Genomic DNA, 6,982 nt, shown 5'->3' on the forward strand with positions numbered 1-6,982 from the left:
TCAAAGAGAGGCATGTAATTATCATCCTCTGATTCTCCATCCGTTGCCTGTTCCTTAGGGCTAGCTTTCCCATCCTCTTGCTCAGCCTGCTCGAAGCCTGGCTGGGTAGGATTGTTTTCGTCTTCGGCACCATCCGATTGTTGTATCTTGTGCCAGTATCACTATTTTTGCTATGGCGGGGCTTGGATCGGCGCCTATGACGCCGGTGCCTAGATTGCTTCTCCACGGGGTTATCTCCCATTGCCTCATCACCATTGCTTTCTTTGGGGGTGTCCACCATATATATATATCGTATGATGAGGTGGCTGTCCAGCTCCCTATAGGCGGTGGTTCCTGTTCTTCTCCTGCATCATCGTCCATACCGTCGATGTCTTTGGAGTTATAGTCAAGCACGTCGGTTAAGTCATCGATAGTGGCTATTAAGTGGGTGGTGGGTGGGGAACGAATTTTTTCGTCGCCCGCTTCCCACTCGAGCTAGACATAGTTCAGCCAAGAGTCTCCCGACAAGGAAAGAGACCTTAATGAATTTAGCAGATCACCCAAGGGCGAGTGCTGAAAAATATCCGTGGAGGTGAACTCCATGACTGGTGCCCAATCAGATTTGATTGGCACGGACATACGCGGTTCGGATCCTGTAGCCAGAGACGAGTCCGAGGGTCCGAGGATACCATCCTCACTGGAGGTGGCTTCGGTGTTTGGCTCCAACACCGATGAGTGTTCGGCCTCCGTGGCGGGGTCTATCGACCCGTTCTAGGAGGGCGCGATCTGCTCCAGATTGAACATTGTCCGATGGCAGACCTAAGTCATGCTCGTCGCGACGGTTCGGCGTACCTGACATGGGCTTGAATCCGTCGAAGATCAAGTCTCCGTGGACATCAGCAGTATAGTTCAAGCTTCCAAACCTGACCTGATGGCCAGGGGCGTAGCTATCGATCTGCTCCAAGTGGCCAAGCAAGTTGGCACATAGTCCAAAGCCGCCGAATACGAAGATCTGTCCAGGAGGGGAAACCTCCCCCTGGACTACGTCATTGAAGATGATTGAAGGAGCCATCGAGCCTTATCGCGACGACAAAGTGGAACTCTCAATGAAAGCACCAATGTCGGTGTCAAAACCGGCGGATCTCGGGTAGGGGGTCCCGAACTGTGCGTCTAAGGCTAATGGTAACAGGAGGCAGGGGACACGATGTTTTACCCAGGTTTGAGCCCTCTCAATGGAGGTAAGACCCTACTTCTTTCTTGATTGATCTTGATGATATGAGTATTACAAGAGTTGATCTACCACGAGATCATAGAGGCTAAACCCTAGAAGCTAGCCTATGATTATGATTGTTGTTGTCCTAGGGACTAAACCCTCTGGTTTATATAGACATCGGAGGGGGCTAGGGTTACACAGAGTCGGTTATAGAGAAGGAGATTTACATATCCGAATTTCCAAGCTTGCCTTCCACGCAAAGGAGAGTCCCATCCGGACACGGGACGAAGTCTTCAATCTTGTATCTTCATAGTCCAATAGTCCCGCCAAAGTATATAGTCCAGCAGTCCGAGGACCCCTTAATCCAGGACTCCCTCAGCAGGACCTAACGAACTAACATTACTTGAATTACTTTAACGAGACTGATATCCCTCTTGAGGAGATCTCGGATGCGGCATTGCAATGTCAGCACGTCATTAACTGGCCCCCAGTCCAGCCCTTTGTTGACCCATGATGCTAGTTGGGGCAGAGGGGCAGAGCGGAAGGCTAGGGTGGCAGCCCACTTTGTAACTTGAGGTGCTGTGATGTAAAACCACTCCCGTTGCCATAGGTCGGACACCTCTAGGAAGGAACCCTTTGGCCATAGGGCGTCGGCACCCTTGCTTATTATAGCGCCTCCACACTCTGCGTGTCGCTTGTCGATCATCTTCGGCTTCACATTGAAGGTCTTGAGCCATAAGCCGATGTGTGGGATAATGCGGAGGAAGGCCTCACACACGACGATAAACGACGAGATGTGAAGGAAGGAATCTGGAGCTATACCATGGAAATCAAGCCCGTAATAGAACATGAGCCCTCTAACGAATGGATCAAGACTAAAGCCTAGCCCTCGGAGGAAGTGGGAAACGAATACAACACTCTCATGGGGTTCGGGTGTGGGGATAACCTGCCCTTGAGCAGGTAGCCTATGAAGGATTTCGGCGGTTAGATACCTAGCCTCCCTAAGCTTCTTGATGTCCTCCTCTGTGACAGAAGAGGCCATGCACCAGCCATGAAGGTTGGATCCGTACATGGTTGAAGGTCCGGAGCACTTAGACTGAACCTTGGCTGTTGGCACTCGAGGTAGGGGAAGGGAAAGATCGGGCGTTGTTGGCGTTCTGGGAACGGGGGTCCCCAAACTTGCCTGCCTGCGACCTGTGGCGTGGCTCAAGGGGCGGCCCAGCATGGCCCATCTTCATCAGCACGAGCTCAAGACCCTCGTGAGGGGCCAAGCCTCGTGAGGCGGACGACGGGAGGCTTCCTCAGGCACGGCCTCGTCAGGCTGGCTCGCGAGGAGGCGGAGAGATCAAGGCGGGGTACCTCACGAGGTGCCCATGACGCAAGCCATGACGACCAAGGGCGCCAGGCGGGCGCGAGCCCGCGCAGTGTCCTTCTTTCCTCTTTGGTGCAAAGGGAGCAAGCACAGGCGAGAGCATCAAGCAAAGGCATCCATTTCGGTGCAACAAGACCAAAGACCAGCAGAACGGCAGGATGGAGGTCATCGTGGAGCCCAAGCCGGCGTCACCACCAGAGCCTTTGGCAGGCGAGGACCAACTTTAGTCAGGATAAGTGTACTAGATGTTCCCCTTCAAAATGGCTAATTGTTGGCGCCCTTCCCGCTCAATATTTGGTAAGAGGCCCAGTGCCTTTGCCTATAAATGGACTAGCCACCACAAGATAGAGGAGCAGGAGAAGGGAATGGGATCCTCACCAGGAAACTGGTAGAGAGAGCGACTGAACTCCCCCTAGTAGTTCATCGCACAAGCCAAGAACAGACCCTCGCGAGGCTGTTCTCCCTTGTATTGTTCATCATCAGCCCAAGAGGCAATCCACCACACCACACACTGGAGTAGGGTATTACACCACAATGGTGGCCTGAACCAGTATAAACTCTGTGTCTCTTGTGTTGTTCCTTTGATTGCTTAGATCCTAGCAAGGCGGCGAGGCGCAGGCAGTAGAAGGCTAGATCTCCGTGCGCACCCTATAGTTCGAACCTAGAGGGTCTTCCGGAACCCGAAATCCGACATTTGGCGCGCCAGGTAGGGGTGCGCCGGAATTCGCCTTACGCCGCCCTGTTCTTCACCGACCATCGCGTCCATGTCAGACGCTCGTCGGGCCCACGCCGAGCGCCGAGCCGCTCTCACTTCCCGCGTCACCCAGATGGCCCCCGCCGGCAGCCACCCCCGCCGTTCCCCATCGCCTGCCATCAACGCCACCACCGGCCCAGCGGGGAACGAGCAGCAAGCATCGTTCCAGCATCCATCCATGAGGCGAGACGGCCGCACTGCCACTCCCTCGCTCGCCCCGGCTGGTTCTTCGTCCCGCGCGCCCTGCGCGGCCATGGAGGCTCGAGCTGCGCTCATTGCCGCAAACGAGCTCCTGCGCTACCGCCCAATCGACGACGTCTATGAAGAGTGGCTCGCCGCGTCGCCGAGCTCGTCCGCGCCGCAGGGGGCTCCCCTGCGCCATCCTTCTCGATGCACCACGCCCCGCCCTGCACGGGGAATGAAGCTCCTGGGGCGCCTCAGCCGCCTCCCCCTCAAGAAGGCTCCCTGGCCCCAAGGCGCGTGGCCCCTGGATGGAACCCACCCTGTCTGGCGCCAGCGCAGCAAGAGTGGAGCTGCCAAGAGGTTCCTCGCCCCCAAGAGGCTGCCCGAGTGCTCCCTGCTCCGGTCCGTCACGACCACGCTCCTGTCCCAGCGCGCCAAGACACCGCGCTGCTCCCAGCTGCAGCGCATGGGGGCCCGCAAGACCAAGCTCCTCGTCACTAGAGGCCTCCCATGGCCACGGCAGGATGCCGTGCCTTCACAGCCGGGCTGCACAGCGTCGTGTGGCCCTGCAAGTTCAAGCCAGACCTGCCTCCTCACTACGATGACACGGCCGGCCCTGCGGAGTTCCTCCAGCTCTACGAGCTGGGCATCGAAGCCGCCAACGGGGACGAGAAGGTCATGGCAAACTGGTTTCCCATGGCACTCAGAGACGGGGCCCGCACCTGGCTCTTGAACCTGGCACCAGGCACGATCTCCTCCTGGGACGAAATGCGCACCCGTTTCATCGCCAACTGCCAAGGTACTCGCGACCGGCCACCTGCCGTGAGCGACATGCGCCGCATCAAGCAGCAACCAAGGGAGACCCTACAGAAGTACATCCAGCGCTTCAACAAAGCACGTCTCAAGATTCCCAAGGTGACCGAGGAGGCCATCATCTCAGCCTTCTCCGACGGTGTGTGCAACGTCAAGATGAAGGAGGAGCTGGCAATGCAGGAAGATCTGTGCACTTCCTTGGAGCTGTTCAACTTGGCAACCAAGTGCGCCAGGGCTGAGGAAGGGCGCCTTTCCCTCCTCGAGCTGCCAGCCGCCGACCCAGAAGAAAAGAAATCCAAGGCCAAGGACGTGAAGTGCAAGGGGCCTGTCGTGCTCGCGGCAGAACCAGACACCAAGCGGGGCAGAGATCAGCCCGAGTCTTTCAAGGGCAGCCGGTACTGTGTGTACCATGACCTCCACACCCACAACACCAACGAATGCCAAGAGCTCCGAGCCATGCTAGAAGGAAGGGTCGGCCGACGCCCCGACCGCAACGATCGCGGCTATGGCCGAGGAGGAGGAAGGAACGCGGGACGTTAGGGAGACCGCGGCCCTCGCCAAGGGTGGCGCGACCGACCTCGCGAGGATCGCTGACAGGATCAGTCTCGCGAGGGAGACTGGAGGGATCGGCCTCGCGAGGATCGCCCGCAAGGAAACGCAGGCCTCCCTCCACTCCCGCCGCAGCCAAGGAGAAATGAGGACCATCATCAGGACGAGGGGGCTGGGGGCTTCCAGGAACCGCGTGCGATCGCCTGCATCCAGGGCGGAGCTCAAGCCCAGCCTCTCAATGCATCTTCAAGCAGTTCGCCCGCGAAGTGAATGCAGTCCTCCCTAAGCTTGAAGCCACGCCACCTCAGGTGGTCGGCGTGCGCCATCACGTTCAGCTCAGCGGATCAGCTCAAGTGCGCGGCCACAGCCGGAGTCCTCCCGATGATTTGCTACCCAGTCATCAGCAACATGCAGGTCACCAGGACCCCCATCGATGGTGGGGCAGGGCTCAACGCCCTGTCCGTAGAGACGTTCGACAATCTCCAAGTGCCTTACGATCAGCTTCAGCCAACCAAGCCTTTCTCCGGAGTCACCGACGGCTCCACAGTTCCAATTGGGCAGGTACGCCTCCCTTTCACCTTCGGGGCGTGCAACAACTACCGCACCGAGCTCATCGACTTCGACATTGCCCACATTCGCCTGCCGTACAACGCCATCCTCGGCTACCCAGCTCTCGCCAAGTTCATGGCCGTGACTCATCACGGCTACAACGTCCTCAAGATGCCAGGAAGAGGTGGAGTCATCACGGTGCCTTGTGAAGAAAGAGACGCGGTGTGCTCCCTGGAACGAGATTTTCAGGACGCATCACTTGAAGATCCAGATTGCGGGAGCGGGAGGCTCCCTGAGACTGCCCCCAAGAAGAAGAAGACATCGCCAGGCCCGACCCCTCAGCGGGCAGGCACCTCAGGGTCTGCGCCTGCTCAGGGGGTACCTCCTTCTGTCGCATAGGGAGGCGCGCCCGGCGCCCTCCTCAGGCAGGGCTCGGGGGCTCCCACCTGGAGGGCCACCGACCTTGCTAAGGTCACGAGGGAGGCGCTTGGGCACCACTTGGAGGCGTGTTTCAGAACACATTTCCCTCAGGAAGGAGCCAAGCAAGCAGGGCCAAACCCTCAGGAGTTCGTCAGTCAGATCACACAAGAGTTGCAGGAGTCAAGAGTCATGAGTGGCAGCCGCAGCTTACCCGCCGCAGCTCCCCATCCAGGTGAGGATGGCGGGCTGCGCGTCTGCATCGACATCCCAGGGCTCAACCGAGTCGCCTCTCAGGATCGCTTCTAGCCCTCACGTGTGGGGCGCTGCGGAGGCCCACCCCACAGCTACATTCGCATGCCCTACGGCTTGCCGAACGCGGCTGCGGTGCACCAGCGCCTCATGAGGAGCATCTTGGAGGCTCAGGAGGCCAGGCGTTATGCAGTCCTAGCGGAGATGGAGATGGTTCGCGAGGAGCCACCAGCGCCTCCGGAGCCTCCCGAGGCTCCCGGGCCTGGGGGCTCGTGAAGATCGGCTCCCGCAGCCCGCTACGTCTGCTACTTCAACACCCCTTCATTGTCAACACTATCAGGTGACATCTTTCAAGCCTCGTTTCCAGCTGGGAGCGCCCTCAGGGCTGCATCATTCCCCAGGCCGCGTGGGTCCATCCCTGCGGCGTGTATCCCTTTTGCTCGTGTTTTTAGCTTACTTTGTTGGGGGCGCCCCTCGGGCTGCATCATCCCCAAGTCGCTCGGGTCAGACCCAGCGGTGTGTACCCTACTTGCGTTTATTTACAGGCCATGCATTCGACCCATCATGCTTGTTATTTGGTGCCTGTCCGTGGCACCTCTTCTTCCTTGATGTCGGCAGCTTGCGCGTTAAAGGGGGGGGTACCTGAGCATCGCAACTCAGGGCTCCTACCGGCTCTCTAGCCCTCACCCTCTGGCTTTGCCCACGGCATCATGCCCCGGCAAACCAGCGACGGCTGAGACTAGCTCGAGGGCCGGGACCCGTGGACGTAGAGCGTCGACATTTAACCAAGCTTGCGCGTTAAAAGGGGGGGTACCTGAGCATCATGACTCAGGGCTCCTACGGGCTCTCTAGCCCTCACCCTCTGGCTTTGCCCACGGCATCGTGCCCCGCTAAACCAGCG

Source organism: Triticum dicoccoides, chromosome 5B, assembly GCF_002162155.2.
Source record: "Triticum dicoccoides isolate Atlit2015 ecotype Zavitan chromosome 5B, WEW_v2.0, whole genome shotgun sequence".
Lineage (NCBI taxonomy): Eukaryota > Viridiplantae > Streptophyta > Magnoliopsida > Poales > Poaceae > Triticum > Triticum dicoccoides.